The sequence below is a fragment of the Camelus bactrianus genome, chromosome 10, assembly GCF_048773025.1.
Source record: "Camelus bactrianus isolate YW-2024 breed Bactrian camel chromosome 10, ASM4877302v1, whole genome shotgun sequence".
NCBI classification, from domain to species: domain Eukaryota; kingdom Metazoa; phylum Chordata; class Mammalia; order Artiodactyla; family Camelidae; genus Camelus; species Camelus bactrianus.
In genome coordinates, this window is record NC_133548.1 from 25309470 (window position 1) to 25332404 (window position 22935).

At 41.9% G+C, this 22935-nt stretch overlaps 1 long non-coding RNA gene across 2 annotated transcripts in view; it reads right to left on the minus strand.

Moving 5' to 3' along the window:
• Positions 1 to 22935, minus strand: part of LOC105076533 (uncharacterized) — a 50472-nt gene that overhangs the window by 11087 nt on the left and 16450 nt on the right. Inside the window, exon 2 of one of the 2 annotated variants that reach the window (XR_836007.3) lies at positions 1310 to 1573. The exons of the other annotated variant lie outside the window; for it this stretch is intronic. This is a non-coding gene — a long non-coding RNA (uncharacterized LOC105076533). The remainder of the gene's footprint in view (positions 1 to 1309; positions 1574 to 22935) is intronic. 2 annotated transcript variants of the gene reach the window in all.

Sequence of the window (22935 nt, forward strand, 5' to 3'; positions counted from 1 at the left end):
CCTTCTCTGTAAAACAAACGCTGGGTTTACTAGTCCCTAAGACAGGGCTGAAGTTCAGCCTATATATACACTGGGTCCGGCCATCCCAGTAGCCACCAGTTGGTCAGGTAGCTACTATCCACTGGTTACATAATTTGAATGTCATCCCAACTCTCAGGTCTCTTCCACGTGAGGACAAGTCTCTTGCAGGTCTGCAGAAGACAGAGGTAATCTGGCTTCCCAGAAACAAAAGAATCACAGGAAATCATCCAAAGCATTAGCTTATCCTGATTATAAGCATTACTCCTGCTGACTCCAGAAGCAATTGCTACATGCCATATGAACCGACTTATCACTGACTTGTGCTCCAATTTTCCATTTTCTAACCTCCTCTAAACCTTTTCTCCATTTACTGTAAAGTAATATTTTCTCTGACTTCAGAACATGCGGACACCTTCCCCATAGATGTGGAAAATAATGGGAGGCTTGAGCCCAGAGTATCTAAGATTCTTTCACAGTGCCTCACTGTTGCTTCTTGGGAGAAAACAAAAGACAAAGAGAAGGCGCTGACAAAGCCAGGCAGCCAAGGAGTGGTTTGTGTTCTCTCATTTCGCAGTACCTTTGCCAACGTTATTCCTCTGCCTGGAAAGTCCTCTCTGCACCCTTTCTTCTGGTGGGCTTCTACCCACCCTTCAATGCCCCACCTATGGCTACTTTCCTCCCCTAACACTTGTACATCCGCTGTTACAGAACTTAGCATTTTGTAATGTAAGTATTATTTATGTTTTCCTCCCAACTAGAACTTCTTAAAGGCAGGAACTGAGTCTTGTTCTCTCTGTGCTTCATTACTCAGCACAACACCTGGCATAGAGAAGCCAGGTGTGCTAAAATGTCAATTGTGTCCCAAATAACACTAAGGTCCACCTCCCCACCAGCAGCATAACTAAGTGACCCAGGGATGAACATGAGACCCTTGATCTGGACAAGCCAGATTTCCTCACAGAATTTTGTACTTAGAATCATAAAAACTAGGAATCAGAAAGTGTGGCCGCTGGAAGATCATATAGAACTGACCTCCAAAAATCTGACCTTGTGACAAAAACTTGGGTGCAGGAAGTTTATTTGGGAGGTTGTTCCAGGCAGCGCAAGTTCGGGTGGGGAAAGGGAGACAGAAAGAAGAAAAGCCAATGAAATGTACATTCACGAGCAGGTGACCGCCTTGGGAAACTGTGGCTTACTCCCTCTTTGGAACCCTCTGAGAAACCAGTGAGACGTGCCTCGGAATTGGTCCACTGGAAGACCCGAAGCTGGGAATTTAGTGATTCCTCACCTCCACTGGGTGGGACTGCACGTGCCTGCTGCCTGGCAAGCCCACTGGTGCAGGAGGAAGCTCTTGGAGAAGTGCAGAGATGTGGATGCTTGAGGTGGGGAGTCACCAGTCTCTGGGAGGCCGTCTTCCACCATCGCATGTGAACTCCAAGGTGGGCCCGGGAATCTGGGCAGGACATCCACACCACCTCCTACGGTCACCCAAAGCCAAACCGAGCCTGAGTGACGGGGCTGCAGGGAGCATGCGCCTGGCAGAGGGGCTGACCTGCAGCGGGGAGCATGTGGCAGAGGAGCAGAAGCAGAGCACAGTCACAGACACAGACACGGAGCAGAGGCCTGGCCATCACACCCGCTCTCTTCAGTAGCAGCCTGTAGGAGCCTGCACTGGCACAGTCCTCATAGAGATGTGACCCAGGTTTGCACACTGGCAATCCATTCTCCCACCATAATTTCTTCCGGCTCCTGTTGGTCAATCCTTCTGAGCTGCACTGGCCTGTATGAGGCCCTACACAACATCAGAGACTCCCATCGATCCCCGCTGGCCCGCTGAGCTAGACCCTCTGCTAGAGCCAAAGCCTTGGAGGATCGAGAGCCTCTGGAAAACCCATATTCTAACATCCAGCACGATACTCTGCCTTTGATTTACAGTCGGTCCAGTATTATCACCTATGCTCCTTTGGTCAGTCAGGCTGGGCCATACTGACTGCCAGGACACAAAAGCAATGGCAGAAAGGGAACCAGAGCAGAATAAACAACATACACGGCAAAACACACTCAACTCAGCTCACTGGCTGGAAGCAGCCCAGTACTGTGTGTTAAGAACAGAGTAGCTTCTTTGCTCTGGATCTCATCGGCTGACAGCAACTGATGACCCTCAGAAACTGGGGAGAAACTGTATGCACACCCACCGCAGTTTTATTTTGGAAAATATCTCAGCTATAAAAGCATTATAATGGATTGGTATTGAGGAAGATAGTACTGAATATTAAAAGTATTTTCTGGTATTTGATTCTAAGAGGTTCCACTCTATCAACAGAAAATCTCCTTTCCTTAAATTAGCTTAAGAGGCTCTCTGTTCTTGCGTCGCCAGACAGTCCTATGCAAATAATATGCCACCTGTTATTAGTCAAGTGTTATCCAGAGAGAGCCCAAAAGATGTGTGTCTATACATAGAGATGGTAAGGAATTGGCTCACAGGATTGTGGAGTCTGGCAATTCCAAAATCTGCAGGGGGAGTAGGTCATAGGCTGGAGACCCAGGGAAGATGTGCAGTTTGAGTTCAAAGGCAGTCTGGTGGCAGAATTCCCTCTTCCTTTTCAGTCTTTTTTCTATTAAGGTCTTCGACTCATTAGTGGACACCCATCCACATTATGAAAGGTTATTCACTTTACTAAAGTCTACTGATTTAACTGTTAATCTCAAATAAAATAATGCCTTCAGAGAAACGTCTTGAATATGTTTGACCAAATATCTGGTACTGTGGCCTAACCAAGCTGACACAGAAAATTAACCATCATGCCCCCACCATCTCTGATCCTTAGCAGTGGCTGCCTTGAGGACCGTGTTGCAAACAATTTGAAGCCACACCCAGACTTAACAGGAAAGGATACCCTTATGAACTAGTAATGTCTTCCCTGAGCACAGGAGGGAGGAGAGGCAGCCTGTGTCACATATTTTCTATTACCACCATAGAAGTTTGGTTTGTGTTTACTGAAGGAACAAGTGACAAAGCTTGCTCATTTTGCAATTAAACCTAGGACTTGATTCAAGATGTGTTCAAATTAAGTTGTTCAACATCAACCAGGCAGGCTGAGCAAATTCACACGCTCCCTATGTGTATGCACAAGAATGCTCCCCCAGCAGCTTCATTATCGACATCCCCAAGCTAGAAATAGCTGGAATGTTCATCAACAGTACATGGGTAGATAAAAATGTGCTGTAATAAGTATGAACCACAACTGCATAAAGCCTAGATGACTCTTAACAAACATGAGATTGAGCAAAAGAAGCCAGACACAAAAGAACCAGGCATTAATTCCATGTATGAAGCTCAAACACATAAAATTAGACTATATTCTATATAGATGCACATTTAGTTGCTAAATATTTATTTTAAAAAGTGTAGAAGTGATTCCCATAGAAGCTCCAATAGTGGTTATCTCTAGGAGCTCAGGAGATGCTGGGGGGCAGAATTTGCAATATTATACTTCTTGACTTGGGTACTAACTTTAAAACAACACGTTAAACTGCCTTTTTCTATATGCGTGTTAAACGTCACAATTAAAAGGCTTAATTTTTTTCCCCTAAGGTCTCCTTATGTCAATTCCTGAAAAAAGCAAACACACCCATGTGGATTAAAGAAAACTCAGCTAAAGTCAGAGTCAGTTCAGGCCTGCAGGAGGAGCTCTGATGCCCACCATGCATCCTCAATTACTCCAAACAGGAAGAGACTACAGCTACATCTCTCCCACAAGGTGCTGCCTACTTCACTATCCAGCAGGAGGAAGGTAACTTCGCTCCCTGAAGGACAGCTGGCCAGTTGGAGACTCCAGCAGCTCAACCAATGAGAAGCCTCCCTACTTTGGACTCCCAGCTTCCTCCAATGGTTCCTTGGTTATTATAGCCCCACCCAACTCTCCTTTTCCCTGTAAGAGCTAGTTTCCCTCCTTTGTTCCTTGGATTTGCCTATGGTCCGCCATAATTCGGTATCCTGAATTGCAATTCCTCTGGCCGTTACCAAATAAACTCACTTTTGCTGGTGAGATCACTGGCGCTGTTGTATTATTAGAGCTGACACAGGGGACCCCCAGACACGCTGTCCCAATCGCCATTCAGCCTCTGGCCAAAGAAGCCAGTACATTCACTCTCCAGCCTACTTCCCCACTAGTGTCTACTTTGGACTCTTTTCTGTGTTTTGCTTCTTCCCCCAGAACAAACATCTCCATTTTAGTAGTGATTAGATTTACAATATAACAGATTTAACAGTTGAAAGCCCTAAAATTCATCCCCAGCAAAACTTGCAAAACAGCTGCAAAAAAGATGAATGCCACTCATGGGATCAAAAGCCTAGAAGGATTTCATGGAAAAGTTCAGCAGTGTGTGCATGCAAAGCCTATTCTAAGCAGAAGGCTCTGCTGGACGATAGTGCCCCTCTGTCTCCTTACGAGCTGGAAGCGCCTGGGATAACCGGGCTTGGGAAGGCTGCTGGTTCTTATGCAGAAATCCTGGTACAAAGGGCTGGCTCTCCTGATCTGCCTTCCAGGATCCTAGGCTTAAAATTCAGAATTCAGCTTCAAGAGAGTTAGAGGAAAGGCAAAGTGATTTTAAAGGCAGATGCTAGAGGTTGACTTTTCCTCTTTTCATAGCCTTTAGTGCTTAGAAATTTGTAGTTAAATATGCCTTCTTCCCTCTGGAAAACAGATTTCCCCTCTCTCTCACCTTTGTCTGGGGAATAACAAATTTCATATGGAAATGAAAACCCATAGAGAAATATGCAATGCTTCAGACACCTCGTGTCGGACTGGCTGTCACAGACCCTGGTTTGGGTCAGGCTGTTTAAGCTTCTTTGGAACAAGCATTTATCTAGTGCAGGGTCATTTTATAGATCCATTAAATCTACAATTTCTCTTGGGCTCCTTTCCGCAGTTCCCCTCAAGTCACACACTCTAAAAACCCCCCTTAAGCTCCAGAAATAAATCTCTATAAACTGCCAAGCATTCAATCAGGCTTTTTACTATATCTCTTTGCAATTAGAATGAATTTACTGCTCGGAGAGATGGGGGGAAATATGCAAGGTACTCCTTGGATAAATATACCGTGGTGAGAAAAGTAGAGACTCTGTAAAAATTATCTCTGTGAATTCAACAAGAATCAAGGTCACTGGAGCTGCTACATACCAGGGATGTTAATTAATGGGCCTGCAGCTGGTGGTACCACTTGGCCGCTCTGCTCCAGCTGCTTGCTCCATATTTCTCTCGTTTGTAGGACCATTCTTGGATCAAATCCCATCTCTTTTTTTCCTCCAAGTACAAAAAGTACATAAGTCTATCCTGGAAGGATGCCAACCTTTCAGAGAACTAAGGAAAGTGTTGTTTCTTAGCTATTTTTATCTCCTTTTTAAAGAAAGGTCACTCTATCACCCCTGGAGCTGGATTACTTGTAATCAGCATCCGAGCTGTGGTCTGAGGTCATTGTTCTGGCCCTATCCATGGGGAGGTGTCCCGAAGTCGGAGAGCAGAGATGGCACTTGTAACCAAATGCCCTCAAACTAAAGCGGAGACACCAGGAAAGACGCACCTATCTCTTCAGCACACAGTCTGCATTTTAAGCCAGGGTGAGGGCAAGTTAAAAATGCAATCAAAAGCACTCAACGTCTCTAAGCTGGAGAGAGAGGGAGAAAGAAAGGAGAAAAGAAAAGAGTCTGATAGAAGTGGCAGAAATCATTTCCAGGGTAGTTTAGACCACTGAAATCTGCTGGGAAGCATTGAGAGCGGGCATGTAAACCACTTAGCACACTTAGCTGGGACCCAGGCAGCTATTGCTAATTAAAATAAAATTCCAGAGTGTAGGTAGAACAGGCGTGTTCAGCAAGGGCCCTTCCCTGAACTGCCATGGGACTGTATTTAGGCAGCATGTTATTCCAGTTAAAGCTGGACTTTGGAGTCAGAAAGATCTGGGTTTGTGTCCCTGATCAACCACTTAAGTAGCTGCAAAATCATTTGATGGCTTAATTAGCGCTTTAGACCTCAACTTTCTCATCTGTATAATGGGGCTAATAATAGTGTCTGCTTCAAGGCTACTGAGCAGATTTAATGAAATACAGCAGTAGGGGCCTTTGGCACAGTGCTTGGTATGTGGTTAATCTCAACAAATATTCATTGTTGCAGCTGGGGCTCTTACGACTTTTCATAGGTCAGCAAGGAAGCATTAGGGAAAGTGTTTCAGGAAAACAGTTTGGCTCTCTGGGCAGGTGAAGACAGCTTCAGAAGAGCAGTTTTCCTGAAGCAATGAAAATGGTCCCACTTACCTCCACTGTAACTGCTCTTGTTTTTCTTCTCATTTGGAAACTTTCTTTCCTTCAATGTTACAGAGTGAAGGGACTGGGCGTTCTTCCACAGACTGACAGACAAGCGAATCTCGCCCAGAAATAACAGGGAAGACGCCTGACTCTGCTTCTTTAAGGAATTCTCCAGGTAGTCATTAGCCATACACTCCAGTCAGGGCCCTGGGGTGGCTGCGCCCACTCCGCCTAAGACAGGCAGGTTGTCTTCCATGCGGGCCAGCTCCTTGATGAGGGAGACCCAGTTTTACTGAGCCCTTTTTAGGGGGAAAAAATCATTCTAAAAAAATTGGAAAATTTTCTACATTACTACTTCCAAACTGTAAAATGATATTTGGGCCTTTTTAAAAGACTTGGGAAATTTTCTGAAATTAAGGAATATGGATTTAAAGGAAGCCTTGGGGGATTAGATTTTTCCTTCTCTTTGATGCATTTGAAACAACTTTAATCTGCTTTCAGAGTGCTATGCAATTTGGCATGGCATTCTGGTAGCCTGTTGTTGCCTTCTTCCTGGAACTGATACTTTGGGCCCTTTTAAAACCCATTTGGAGAAATATTTAGGGTACAGGAAAAAAAAAAACTTGAATTTGAAAAACAAGACTACTGGCTTCTAAGATGCTTTGAAGAAATTTTAAAATTTTAATTTTGGACAAAAAAAAGTTAAACAAAAATCTAGTTGGATATGCAGCCATGAAGGTATGACTATTCAGATCTAATTTCCTGGTTGTTGGCCCTCCTACCATATATATACGCAAAATGCAAAATACTGTATATACTCTCATGTAACAGCACTACTCTGGGAGCCAGGTATTATAATTCTTATTTTACTGACAAGGAAACCGGGGCTCAGGGAGCTCAAATTTTGCTTAAAGAAAATATAATATGGCAAGAACTTGAATCAGATTCTAGGTTTTAATCCCAATACTTTTCCCACAACACCCCATCACCTTTAACCTGTCATGTGCCTAGGCAGCCCTAGTCAATATTTGATGCCTCAGTTTCCTGGCTTGTGAGATGAGAGTAATACCTCTTTGGCTTGCTTTCAGGGACTGGTGGGTAGATTTTGCAGGGCCAAGTCTATGATGTGACCAAGATTTCCAGGAACATGATAAGCCTGAATGAAATACAGTCCTCCCTCTGTTATCAGCAGGGAATTGGTTCCAGGAGCCCCTGCAGATACCAAAATCTGTGGATGCTTAACTCCCTTGTATAAAATGGTGTAGGACAACAAACACAGTGGCCCGAGGTATCCAGAGGTTTCGCACCCACAGATAGAGAGGGTGGACTGTTCACTCCTCTGAGCCCAATGAAATACTGCAAAACCCTATCTACCCTAGGAATGCTCCAGAGCTGCAGGAGATGCACACTGAAGCTATGAAATGACATTGCTTGCAAAAGACAAGTGCAGAATGGTTACAGAGCTGGCAGGTGGCACTTGGGAGCTGCAAGTAATTGTGAAGAGCTCATGATCCTAGGGGCTGGGGAACCTGCAGAAGTGGCAGATAGGGAAGCAAGGGCACACACTTGTCAGTCTGGGGCCTTTATTCCCTGATGCTATAAAAAGGAGATAAATGTATCGTCAAAGGGGATGAAAACTCAACAGCTATACAATTCTAGAAGAATGTATAGTTTTAAAATATCTAGGAAAATAATACGTTTCTCCTTTCTATTTATTTATTGTTAATACAAAAGTCCATCTATTCATTGTCAAAATAATCAATAGAGATGTAGAATTAGAAAGCGACAGTCCGTCTTTGTCCGTTACAGCTCCTTCCGTAACGCACTCACTAGACTCTCTAGCTCCCAGGCGCATACTCTTGTGTATCTCCTAAAACTTTTTCCATTAAGTACTATGTGTGTGTGTATTCAGATGCATGTTACACAGATTCACGTATGTATTTTTAAGTGGGGTCTCACAACGTATTGTTTTGTAACTTGTCTTTTTTTTTTGACTTTACAATGTATCATTGATACTTGCTCGTACAAATCTCTCATTCTCTTCCCCAGCTTTACTGTGATATACTTGACAAAAAAGAATTGTGTATATTTGAGGTGCTCTCGTAATAATTTGGTGTGTATATACATGTAGATATATACACTGTGAATTGATTACCATAATCAAGCTAGTTAACATATCTGTTACCTTACATATAGTTACCATATTTCTGTATGTGGTGAAAAGCTCTCTCTTAGCAAATTCCAAGAATACAGTATAGTATTATTAGCTATAGTCACTATACTGTACATTAGCTCTCTAGAACTTATTTATCCTGTATAACTGAACCTTTGTACCCTTTGATGAATATCTTTCCATTTCCTCTGGCAACCACCATTGTAATCTCTGCTTTTATGAGTTCAAGTTTTTTAGAGACCTCTCACCCTTTTTAAACCATGGAGAGGGTTCCATTGTATGGATATACCATAGTTTATTTAACCATATTTCTATAGATGGTGATACAGGTAACTGCTGTGGTTTTTTCCTTAACTATGACCAGTAATGCATCAGCAAATAATAATGATGGTTTATTAATGTTAAAGAAAACAGTCTAGGGATAAATGGGCTAGAGCAAATTTGGGAAAGACAGTACATAATAAAACCCTTACCAGTCAGCCCTATGTAGGGAATCTGGGGTGAGCAGATCCTTGTTGGTTTAGCTCCTCATTGTGTCAGAGCGACAGCTAGCACCAAAGAAAGAACCCAGGGAAAAAACAACTTAAAGAAAGGAACAAAGAAAGCACAGAGGATTTTTGAGAGGTCAGGTGAATTGAATTAAGGATCACTATCGAGTGTGCAAAAACCCTAGACAGAAACCATACGATTATCTATAAAGCTCCGATTGGTGGCACTGTAAGAAGGAAAATGATGGTGAGGGTGAGAAAATGTTTGAGCATTTTTTAGTCTCCATGTCAGACCCCACAGGAGAGGAGCTGTGTCTTAGTCTTTCATAGCCTCAACACCTAGAATAATTCCTGACAACTAAAAGGTGTTGACAAGTACTTGAAGAAAGAGCAAGGAATACTTTTTTTCCCAGAGGACCAAGCCTTTTGGACATAAGCCGGCAGAACCTACCTGAATGTAGATAAATCTTGATTTATGACTTTAAAAATAACTTAAAAATTTAAAAATATTCAGCTTGAGCTGAAAAGCAGTAAGTCAAAAAATGATTTCACTAATAGCCTCTGCTATGTAATTTACCTGACATGTTTCTCCGCTTACTGTTCTTTGCATTTTAATGCGTTGCCTGCTCAAAAAAATGTATTGGACATTGAGTTAAATTTTTTTTTTAAATTGACCTCATTTTTCTTGAACGTGCCACTAAGTTGTTCTGTGTCTAGTTGCCAGCTGTGTCAGTTGGCTGGCTTCTGCCTCTTGGCTTCAGCATTCATGTTCCTAAATGAAGCAAAAAGATTCAGTGACCCATGTCTTCAGTCATGTTAAACGAGAATTCAAGGGAAAAGTTTAAGACCTAATCCTTTGTGTGATGGGTCCTACTGATTGGGTAACTATGTTCCAGTCAACCAGAGATCAGAAAACTAGACTTGGGTATGTGTATGGATATGTCAAGATATTTTTGTAAGAAAGGGATAAGTGAAAGATAAGCAAACTGATAAGAGGGATTTACTTTTAAAGGAGAGAGAAAGAAGAGCCAGCTTGGTCACCCTCACCTCCTACAGCAAGGGCAGCAAATTACCAAAAATACACCAAAGGAAAGATGGCCAACCTCTGTTCTCCATTAGCTGAATTCTCCAAAGTGGTAATCCATATTCATGATGATAGCCTTGACATACTATGGGGAGAAAGACTGAATTAAATTCAGTAGAATTGCTGGTATTGTATTTCAGTGCTCCCTATATTCAGTCATTCAACAAATAAAGAAAAACCACTAGATAATCAGAAAGACTGTTCTCTAGCCATTCTGAATCAGCAGGATTGCTCTGCTAAATCTTTCAGTGAGTTCAGTACCCTCCAACCCCCAAAAAATGCTGAATCCTCTCTTCCCATCCCAGCAGAAGCTCTAGTCCATGATGAGCCATGCTTCAGAGGGCTCTGAATTGGCTTACAGATGGAATTATCTGCAGGGAAGTGACCCAGTGGCCTTGTAAAAGAGAGAAGGAGTGATCTGTTTAGGAAATCATCTTTTAAATTGTTGTTTTGGCACGGTGGCTCAGAGGGCAGAGAACTGGACAGCAGTCTTGGGTTCCAGGCCTTTATTATTATCTTGCTGTGTGACTCTCGGCTTCAGTTTCTTCATCATAAAGTGAAGAGTTCAATGAGGTGACTGTGGCGTGGACGATAGTGCCTTCCACCAGCATGCAGGATAAAGGATGCTGATAAAATCGTATTAAGATAAGTTTCCATAATCCTGAAGACTTATGATTCTTTATGGAGATGAAAACAAAATCCTGGGGACTCTAAGGGGATTCTTCTTGGACGCCAGTCCTGGGGTGGTTTTTTTTTCCCCCCAAATCAGGTGTTCTTTGTACTCAGGGATTCTAGTAAAAGGTCTCTTTCCTTTTAAACTAGATCAGCTGTAAACCCTGTCCTTGCTGAAGGCCATGATAACCTAAAGTTTGCATCAGGAACTCCAAGCTATAAACCTGGCACAGGGTCCTATGCTAGCATTCTTACTCCTGTGCCCAGAAAGTTCTCTATTTGTAGCCCCCTGATCTCTGTGAGGCCCACCCAGGGCACTAAGCCTGGTCCATCATCCCTCAGCTCCCATCTCAAAAGGCAACCTCAGGGCCTCTCAAAAAGAAGTCTTTCATTGGGCTGTTGATCAGGGTTGAAAATGAAATTCTCTGGCCCTTACTGAAGCCATCACTTGTGTGATAATCATGACCACTGTGGAGGAGTTAAGAAAGGCTCAACTCCAGGACTGTTCACTTTTGTAACCAGTCACTGTTAGGCAGGTAACGCCTCATGTTATCTTTTGGTAATGTTAGGTATCTAGAGTGGTTCTAGAAGGAGAGAATCTTAAAGATGAATTTTCTGAATTGGTTCTCTGATCTGATTAGAGTTAAAGACATTCATGACCATATTTCCTGTCGTAAAGACGATGCTGACAGTCCATGTTGTGTTGTGGCAACAGAGATACACAAATACACTGGATACTCCTAAGCAAATACTCATAAAAGGCAAGGCTCTTCAAAGGAAATCCATTGCTAGCTTTTATAGGAAAGAATTATCCTCTCCCACCCCCACCCCTTTCCTGATATTACATACACCTGAAGAGTTTGGCTTTGGAAATGGCTGGTTTCACTTCGCTGAAAGCCCTGGGGCTGGGAGCATCTACCTGGAGGCAGCATGGCCAGGAGAACTCTCTTGAGGCAACATGAAGTGGTGGCTCTTTGGGTCATTTGCTTTTTTCCTGCTTCACCATTCAATTTTTAAGGGTAGAATAATAACACCACCATAACATTAGTGATCAGCCACATGACCCTTGCTATGTGACAGGCACATGCCTCTTGGGCCGTGCACAGATTCACGTATTTAATTTTTACAACAACCTTATGAGGCAGGTTTTATTATTAACCCCATTTTGCAGATGGGGAAATAGAGGCAAAATCAAATAGCTAACAAGGAGGGAGCCAGGATTTGAATCCAGGAATTTGGCTCCAGAGTCCATGCTCTTAGTTCACTTGGATGAACAGGTCTGTGCTGAATCCTGGCCCTGCCCCGTCAGTGGTGATATGATCTTGGACTGGACCCTAAAACTCTTTGTGCCTCTGCCTCTGAATTTTAACGTGGAAATAATAACAGCCCCTACCTGATAGAAATGCTGTGAGATTGAAGTGGGATGATAAATGTAAAGGTTTAGTCTAGGGCCTGGCACATCATAAGGGCTCAATAAATGGGCTTCCTATCCTGAGACATAGATGTGCAGTCACTGCAAATAATATTTTCTTATAGTTTACAGCGTGTCTTTTCATCCTCTTAACATCTTTCACAGAGAAAAAGCTTTTAATTTTGATTAAGTCTAATTTATAGATTTTTTTTTCTTTTATGGATTGTGCTTTTGGTCTAAGAACTCTTCATCAAGCCCTAGATCCTGCAGATTTTCTCCTAAAATTTTTATAGCTATGAATTACTTTTTTGAAAACACATTTTTTCCTAAATATGAAAGAAAGCCTATTGAAGACCATTTGGAATACAAAGAAAAACTCAATGGGGAAAGTTAAAATCAGTAGTAAAACTGACACCCAGAAATACATTTGGTATTAGATGCGAGGACTTGCAACTTAAATAAAAATGTCACCTCTTTTGTAATGGGAGAATAGAACCCTCCATCAGTAAACTGACCAACCAGAGTGCTGAAGGAAGGTTCCTCTCTCAATGCCAAGATCAGCTGGGGGAGTTGCCATTCAGAAAAGACTAAAAACTACTGACCCAAACAGTGAAACTCATGTTTATGAACCGCAGCTGTTAGTCACAGATTGTAATTGCCCCACCAGATAAAGAAGCTATTTAAGAGAGCAGGTTGCTAAGCTGAAAAGAAACAGACAATAATCTTTTTGGAAATCGCTGGATTGTAACCAAGCGGAATGTCAGATTTGAGGGTGGAATGGATCTTTGTGTATTTGCTGGCTTGGAGACAGACAGGCTGATCTGGCATGAAGCAGCCCTGGCTGCTGTTCTGTTTTGTTGGAGAGTAATCAGTTGAGGTTCCCTTTTTCAAGTTCTGGCATGTGGGGGCTTCAACGGCTAGAATCCTTCCAGCCTACCCACTTCTGATTCCTGGGCACCTGGAGCTCTGCCTCTTGTCCCAACCCCCTCACCTGCCTGATTGCTGGTCAGTTGGTAACAGCTGTGATCAGAGCGGTGGTTTCCATTAGTACTCCCCTGCCCCCCGCCACCGCCCCACCTCTACACAAAAGACATGAGCCAGTCTTATAATAAAGCATTAGACATTTCAGAGGCATCCTTTCCTACCCTTCACTCCCAACCTTCTGAAAAGCTGATACTTTTTGAAAGCGCTGATACTTTTTGAAAGCGCACTTGGGAGTAAAAGAGGTGAAACTTACTATTTAAGTTTAAAGAAACAATCCTGAATTTGATTCAGTTAGTCCAGATTTTCATGTATCAAGTTTGCACCCAGTGGAACATTGCGTGAAGTACTTGACTATGTACCTGCAAAGAAAATCTTATTTCTTGATTACCAAGTAAGTATCACTGTTGTTTGTTGGATTTTGAGGAATCAGGTAAAACTCTTGGATGATGACAGACATAAAAACTTAGATTAAAAATTAATTATGCGCTGAAAATTGCAACTTAAATGCCCATAATTGGTTAAATTATGATGCATCCACTCAAAAGCTCAACATTTATTGCCATGGAAAGGTGCCTAACCTATATTGAGTTTTAAAAGCTTGTTATAAATTAACAAGTAGAATTTGATCCTATTTTTAAAACGCATTGGGAAAGAAATACAGTAGTCCCCTCTCATCCACGGGGGATATGCTCCAAGACTCCAAATTGGATGCCTGAAACCATGGATAGTACCGGATTCTGTTTATAACATGTTTTTCCTGTATGTACATACCTGTGGTAAAGTTTAATTTATAAATTACGCACAGTAAGGGATTAATAATAGCTAAGAATAAAATAGAATAATTATAATAATATAACAGTAAAAGTTATGTAATGTGGTCTCTCTCTTTCTCAAAATATCTCATTGTACACATTTAATGCTTTTTCTATCTTAACTCAGTTACCACTCACTATGGCTGTAAGTTTTTCAGTTTGAGGAGTTAACAGCAAAACTAACAGAAATTAAAAAAAAAAAAACTAGCACAAGTTTCTTTTTCCTTCTTTACAGTTTCACGGATAGAAGAATCATTCTTACTGTAGATTTTAGCAACCTCAGCACATGGTTTGTTTTTTGTTTTTTTCCTTCACTAAGTAGAGAATCTTTTCACTTAAAGGAAGCACTTTACCTCTTCGCTCTGGCATATCTGAATTGCCAGCGTCACTACTCATGAGCTTTGGGGCCATCATTAGGTAAAATAGGGTTATTGGAACACACGCACTGCCACACCTGACAGCTGATCTGATACTAAGCGACTAAGGGGTGGGATACGAAGGACAAAGAGATGATTGACATCCAGGGCAGGATGGAGCAGATCTGCGCAAGATTTCATTACACTACTCAGAAGTTAAATCTTATGAATTGTTCTTTTCTGGAATTTTCCATTTAATATTTTTTGTCTGCATTTGACCATGGGTAACTGAAACATGGAAAGCGAAACCTCAAATAATAGGGGACTTCTGTATACCAAGAGAATATTAGTGGTAATCTCCGGGTCATTCAGTTATGACAAACTGTATTTTATTTTTTATTTTTTCCTGAGTTCCCCAAATCTAGTTGCATTGAGCTTGTATTGTATTAATAATCAGAAAAAAAAAAATTCCAGCAGTGGTCATAAGGTGACATATCAAACTGAACCGCGTATGTAGTTTATAATTTTATTTATAGTTTTATGATGTAAGTTATTAAGGCTCATAGTTAAAAGATATCCCAAAGGGTGAGTAGTATAAGATTAAAAGTAAGAATCTTCTTTGTGAATCCTGAGAATCCTCTCCACATACAACTACTCTCAACAAAAAATATATATTTAAAGCAGAAATGGAATAGAGAGAGCAGATCTGAAATACAGAAGATAAGGTGAAGGGGCACAAGATCACCCTAAAAAGAAGTGAAAGGAATTTATCAGCCTGCTGCTAGCCACCCTCTAGCCGACTCTCAGAACATTCCCTCATAATCACACTGCCCCTCACATTAGGGAAATCTCCATCTTTACACTCATCAGTTCCAACAGATATTGACACCCAGCCAGGCATGCAAATTAGCATGGGCTCTAAAACCCAAATGAATCAAGTCAAGTTTGAATCTCATAGCGTACTGAGCAGTGAGTCACAGAAGCAGCAGGCCCTGTTCCTGGGTGTGTGAAAGGCTTTTACTCTTTCCCGTACCCCTCCCCACCCCGGCCCTGATCCCAAATTTGCTTAATAGTTTAATAGTTGATGCCTTCTCATCCCCCATGGTTTAGCTTAAATGTCACTTCCTCAGAGAAGAGACAAATGGGCTTGGCTAAATTGATAAAGCCCTCTCCTTCATTCTCTATCACCATCCCTGATCATGTCCTTGGGGGCACTTATTACCATTTGTAATTTTTTATTTTATGTATTTATGCCTGATCCCTGCCTTCCCTCTCCTGGTTGTAAACTTCACAAGAGCAGGGACTGTGTGTGTGTGTGTGTGTTCCTGGTTGTAAACTTCACAAGAGCAGGGAGTGTGTGTGTGTGTGTGTGTGTGTGTGTGTGTGTGTGTGTGTGTGTGTGTGTGTGTGTTTATAAGCTGGCTATGTTTAACCAGCTTTAGCCCATGATAGGCATTTAATAAATGTAGTGCTAATAAGATGAAAAATTTTACAAGTCCATTTTTTGAGCTGAAACTCTAATTTTATAAATGATTTAGGTAATGGATCACTTTTGAATGATAAATCCATTCATGTCTTCATTCTTTCATTCAGTCAATCAACAAATCTTTATTAAGATTCTACTATTTAGAATATGAAAACGAAGAATATGAAAACGAATATATGTATGTATATGCATGACTGGGACATTGTGCTGTATACCAGAAGCTGACACATTGTAACTGACTGTACGTCATTAAAAAACAAAACTAAACTAAACAAACAAAAAAATGAGCCTACTACTTGCCAGACCCTGTGCTAGCTGTTGGGGATGGAGGTATCTTGCAGGAAAGACAAAAATAGGCAACTATGACCTAGGGAGACATGAGCTATGATATGGGTGGTACAGGGTTTTAGGGAAGCACTAAGTGAGTAACATCTTGAGCTTTGTGAGAACTACAGCTGATTTTTTTCTCCACCCAAGTCACCCTGTGACATCCATTCAAGCCCAACAACTTCATACCTAAAATGCTGAGTGGGGTTATCTGTCGATCTGTAAGTTTGCATAGAAAAGATTGTGATCTTTTTAAACAGAGACTAAATAGTGTAAGAGTGACACCACAATAAATAAGAAACCAGAGGGATAGTTTTAAAAATTATCTCTGCAAGGTAGGGTTTTATAAAGTGCAGTCTCTCTCTCTCTCTCTCCTTTCCTTCATCCTTTCCTCCCTCCCTCCTTCCTACTTTCTCTCTCACACACAGCTCAGACACAAGACATGGAGAAGCAAATGTTTTCCGATTCGATGACTTCAGCGGATTAGTGCTCCTTTGAAAGTGATATTGTTACAGCCATAACGTGTTTATGTGTAACACAGACATCTTTATGTATAATGTAGATGTGTCTGTGTGGGGAACATTAACATCCTGGCCTTGTCATTTAATGAGGTAGGAAGTTCAGCCTAGAACTCTCCATCCCCAAAGCCTTGGGAAATCTTGACACTGGAGAAGGAAGGAGCTTGAGAGAAGAAGGGAGATTTCTTTAAGGGTTATTTTCTTTTTTTTCTAAACCTCCTGGGCTTAACTCCTACTCTCAGAGAAACAATCCTTTTCCAACACAGCTGGGGTGGTTGTCAGGCAGAGGTATCCTTGCTGAGGAGAGCAGTCATCCAAAAAACAGTCAGCAATTAGTAGATGCTGGTAAATCACAGAGACACCACAGTCAGAGTTCCATTTCCTAATAACCTGATGGCAACATATTTATTTAAGCCCCTGACACACCATCCCTGCAAAGATGAACTAGAGGCATTATTTTCTCAATAACTTTCTTTATATATCAAAATATATCATAGAAATTAACTTTTTATTTTCATATTTTAAAACTATTTTTGTTTGTAAATTATGAAAGTTACCCAGGTTTACTGTAACAAAATCAAGCAATACAAAAGTATATCAAATAAAAAGTTAAAATCTAGCCCTCTCCTCTATTCCACTCCCCAAAAGCAGCAATGTCCAAACAGAAATACATGTGTGCGCCACATACATAATTAAAAATTTTTTAATAGCCACATTAAAAAAAGTAAAAAGGAACAAGTGAAATTAATTTTAGTTATATATTTACTTCAATGTATCCAAAATGTTGTTCTTTCAACAGGTAATTAACACTAGCAAATTATTCATGAGATATAAAATTATTGAGATAGTGTCCACTATTTTCTGTACCAAGTCTTGTAAACCTGGTATGTTTTACATTCATAACACCTCTCAATTGGGATGCTAAATTTTCATTGAAAAAACTTGATCTATATTGAGATTTCCTAAAACATACAGTTGAGAAAGTAGATTCACATGTCCAAGTTGTTGCAAATGTACTTAAAAGTTTTCCAATAATTGAATGAAGTGCCAGTTTTTAAGTTAAACATGAAGTAGTTAAAATTAAATAAATTTTAAAAATCTGATTCCTCAGTTGCACCAGTCACAGTTCAAGTACTCAGCAGCCACATGTGGCTTGTGGCTACCGTATTGGACCGCGTAGCCCTAGAGGGAACTGCTGTTCTAAGTTTGGTATAGAAACTTCTTGATCTTTTCTCTATGCATATACATATAAGTGTATAAACAGCTGTATGTATATTACACCTATCTGGATTTCATTTCAGAAAAAATTCTTAATCATCCTATATATTTTACTCTAATTTTTTTTCATTTAAAGCTATATTTTGGATATTTTTCCTTTTCAGTACATATGGATCTGCATTTTTTTATAATGGTTGTGTAGTAGGTTTATTTACTCACTTCCTTACTAATAGGCACATAGTTTGTTTCTGATGTTTTGCACTTATAAACATCTGTGTCTGCATACTTATGATACATAAGTATGTATTTCCATAGGATACATCCCAAGAATTGACTCTTCTGGGTCAAGGAGTATGCATTAAAATATTTGAAAGCTAATGCCAAATTACCCTCCCAAATGGTTGGGTCAAATTATATCCTACACTCTTTGCTGGCATTCCTTGCCAGCATCTGTAGATGCTCCAAATGCCAGAATCATAAAACATCAGAAAGAAAAGATCTTAGGAATCATCTATTCCAGTCCCTTTATTTTATGGACCAGGGAGATCAAGACAAAGCTGCGTGAAGAGGCCACGTAGCATATGTGTGACTAGGCTGGGACTTGAGAAGCTCCCCAGTTCTTGTCCCCTGTCCCCGTGAGCACGGAGGAGCCCGGCAGCGCCTTTCCAGGCATCCTGGGGAAGGTCATCCTTCCTCCTGCTCTGCCCGCTGCCCCTCGCTCCGTGCACTGTATCATTATCAGCCCGGCGCTGGCAAGATCAGCAGGCCTTTCAATGGAGCATCGCATCGCGCCTCAATAAACAGGGAGCAGGAGCCAAGGGAGCCTTTCCTTGACATTTGTATCCAAAATTGAATTCAGTCTGCTCAAATATTCGCTACAATTTCAAGTGTACTTTTCCTGCCTCCCTTCTGCTGAGCACAGCCAAGTCAGAGACCCAGGCATAAGGGGGGTAAAAAAAGCGGGGGTGGGGTAGGGGGAGGGTGCATGTTTTGTTTCATGCAGAAATAAACTCCACCAGTCAGCAATTCCTGGCGGGTCAGCTCAGAAACATTCCATTTTTAATAGGAGTCATTTTGGGAGGGCAAAGGCAGAAGGGCGTGAAGGTCTTTTCGGGGGAAGGTGGTTCCCTTTAGCCACCCTCGAGTTGGTGGGGCCAGTGCGAAGCTAGAGGCATCTCACGTGCCAGCAAGATGCACTTCTCCCGAGGACTGTACCCCTTCCTACAGCTCCCTCCAACTTTACAGAGCTCATGAATGCAAGGGCTATTCCATAGAATCCTTGCACGGTAGACTCCATGCTCAAGTGTGCATTGGTGGCAAGGGGTTAGAAACCATCTCTGCTGAATCCATCTCCAGAACGCTTTCCTCCTCCCCATCACTCAGCCCCCAGCCCCACCCCGTACCCAGCACAGCCACAGCGGGCCTGGTGCCTCTCTTCCCCGCCTGCTGCCTACAGCCCCAGCCCAACTTCATGACAGGCAGTAAACATAAAATCCCATTTGCTTATTATGCTAACTCATTTATTTAAAAATCAAGTCAGATATCTTAATTCAATTTTTCTTCATCTCCTGTTATACACCCCATCTTTCTGCCCAAATATAATGCCTTCTTCAAACACAGGCACCAAAAAGCCAAAATTTGGGTAGAAGTCTCTTGGTTTTGCTACATATGGCCAAATAGTTCATTCTCCTAAACCTGGTGAGTCTTTTGGGCCTGGTTTTTATTTTTCTGATGTCTCTTTATTATGACAAGAAAGGAAAGAGGTATCAAAGTAGGAAAAGATGGTGGGAGGAGCAAAAAAGCAAAATAAGGATTTATTCCATGCTGTATTAACATGGCATTATAAGGCTTCTGACTTTGTCATCCTTGGCACATAAATGCAATTCATCAATAAGCCTTGTTGATTTTACTTCTGCAGTATCTCTCAAGTCCACCCACTTCTTTCCGTTTCAACCATCTTCACCCGAGTTCAATCCCATCCCAATTAGCTCCTATCAAATTGCACCCACTCTTTCCTGTTCAGTGTATGTCCCACACTGTAGACAGAATGACCAAAAAGGACTTTTAAGCCTCATGTTAAGCCCTGTGGGGAATAATAACCACCATCACCATCATTGTTAAACTTTGTTGAACACTTCTTACATGCCAGGCACTGTTTTTAATGTTTGAATATCTGAGTCATTTAATCTTCATAACCTTAGAGTTAAAAATTACTGCTCTCATTTGAGAGAGAACAAAATTGAAGCACAGAAATGTATGTTATTTGCCCACTGACACATAGTAATTAAGTGATGGAACAAGTTTAGGAATCCAAATCTGAAAAGGAGTTATCAAGAGATACCCAAGTAATTAATATTTACATATGCGGCAATGGTGGCAGGGTCACAATCTGGTGTAAGTTGCTGTACAGACCCCATGAGATAGCAGGTGAGTTGCACCTCATTGATTTATTGGGAGTGACTGCCGGGACTGCTGGGTTGAGAAAGATCGTGAGGCTGCATCCGGGCCCAAGGGGAAATTGTGAGGGATTAGAGATGTCTGTCCTGGGCCAGGTCCTGGCTGAAGTGGGGAGTGTACTTATTTCCTAGTATAACAAATTGCTACAAATTTAGTGGCTTAAAACAACACAAATTTATTATTTTACAGTTATGGAGAGCAGAAATCCCAAATGGGTCTCATTAGGCTAAACTCAAGGTGTAGGGGCTTGGCTGCATTCCTTTCTGGAGGTTCTTTCTAGTGGAGAATCCCTTCCTTGACTTTTCCAGCTTCCAGAGGCTGCCCACAGTTCCTGGTTTGTGGCCCCAATCCAGGAATTGCACCACTCTCACTCTGCTTCTGTCCTTACATCTCTTTCTCTGTCTCTGACCCTCCTGTCTCCTTTTTTCACTTTTAAAAGGACTCTTGTGGTTACACTGAGCCCACCTGGATAATCCAGGATAATCTCCTAGCAAGATCTTCAATCACCTCTACGAAGCCTCTTTTGCAATGTAACAGTCCCAGGTGCCAGAGTTTAGACTGTGGACCTCTTTGGGATACCATTATTCTGCCTGCCACAAGGAGCGACAGCACCACATGGTCTGAGTGCTCTCTTGTATCTTTCACTTCTGTCACACAATAGGGCTGCACATCTTTGATGAATGAATAACTGAAAGAACTGATTACAAATACACAGAATAATAGAGATCTTTCTTAGGACTATAAGGAAATGCTATTTTTATCATGGAAATTTGGAGGGAATCTTTTTTAAAAAATCTTAACGGGGGTCCTACAGTTTGGGCAATGCCAAAATTACTGGTGGTAAACTGAGGTTAATATTAAGCAGACCTCAGTGCTGAATGAATTTTTGGATTTGCCGTTTGTCTCAATCAGTTTGGCTGGCTCTAGCAAATTACCATAGATCCTGGCTTATAGAAAACAAATTTATTTCTCACAGTATGGAAGCTGGAAGTCTGAGATCAGGACATCAGTGAGGTCAGGTTCTGGTGAGAGCTCTCTTTCAGGACACAAACCGGGGACTTCTAATCATTGTATCCTCACATAGCGAAAAGACAGCAAGCTAGCTCTCTGGCCTCTTCTTGTAAGGGCACTAATCACATCTGTGAGGGCTCTGCCCTCATGACCTAATCACTTTTCAAAGGCTCCACCTCCTAATACCATTACCTTGGGTATTAGGATTTCAACATAGGAATTTTTTGTTTTGTGGGGACACAAACATTAAATCCATAGCCTGAATCTTGTCTTGACATCACTGTCTTTTAACTGCACCAGAGGACAGAGGTCTGACAAGAACAGAAGTGTGTGGCATCCATTTACTCCCACAGAAGATGGTGAGAAGGAGGGGTGAGTTGCTGGCCCAGCAGCAGCCTCAGTTTCCATGGCGAAACCACCTCTCCTCTCCCAGCTGTAGCGGCTAGACCTGGAGCCATTCAGCTCTTAGTCCCAGATAAATTCAGACCTTTCAGGAGCTCTCACTCTTCCCAAGATATAGTCCAAGATTCTCAGCAGGATTTACAAGGTCCCACCTGCTGAGAGCCTTGCCCACCTCTCCAGCCTTGCCTCTCATGCCTGCCCCCCCACTCCAGTCACATGGGTCTCCAAGGTCAACTCCTTCTGCCTCAGGGCCTTTTGACCTGCCGTTCCAACTCTGGAATACTCATTACCTTCTTATGCCCAGTTAATTCCCACTTAACTTGGGCTCGGCCTGCAATCATATCCTGAAAGAAATTTTCTTTAACCCCAAAATCTAAGTCAGTGCCCCTTCCCCACTAAGGTCATAAAAAATGCCGTAGTGTCAGGAACTTTGGGCCTGGACCCAACCGCTTGACCCCATATTCCTAGGCCCGCCACTCATGAGCTTTGTGACCTTGGACAAGACATGCAGACTTCCAAGCTTCTGTTTCTTCATCTCTAAAGTGAGGCTAACGACTCAGAGCTGTTATGAGTATAAAATGACATAATCCACGTAGAAAGTTTGGAAGAGTGCCTGTGATGTTAGTGTAAGCTATTATTTTCCTCTACAGCAGGTATCCAAATTGTAATTATAAAATTTTTTAAATTATTATTTGTTTAGCATCTGTTTTCCTACATGTAGTAGGTTCTACAGTGGCAAGGCAGTGTCTCTCTTGTCCCCTGCCGTACCTGTGGTACCTAGCACACTGCCTTCTGTGCCAAAGGCCCTCAACAAGTATTTCTTAAATGGATGGGTGGATGGATGAGCATTATTACCTACTCCTGGGGTGGGTCCCTTGAAAAAGTGTCACCTTGTCAGAAAATAAATCAATATAATTAAAGAGCATTATCTGGAAGTTTTTGACTGTCCGACTCTGGGCTGATTCATAGCGTAAAGTTAGATGCGACATTTACCGTCTCTCCCTTTCTGGGGCCTGTTCTCACCCAGAGCCTTGTGATGCTCGTTGCCAGGCAGATTTATGAAACATCTCAACAGATGCTTACATTCCATATGTCACCACTTACACATTCCTGCTGGGGTCAAGGTGGGGAATGGCATGCGTGCTAATAGCTGCATTTCTCACGTGAACTTTCACATAAACCCTCTTCCCAGCTCATTTTACTGATACATT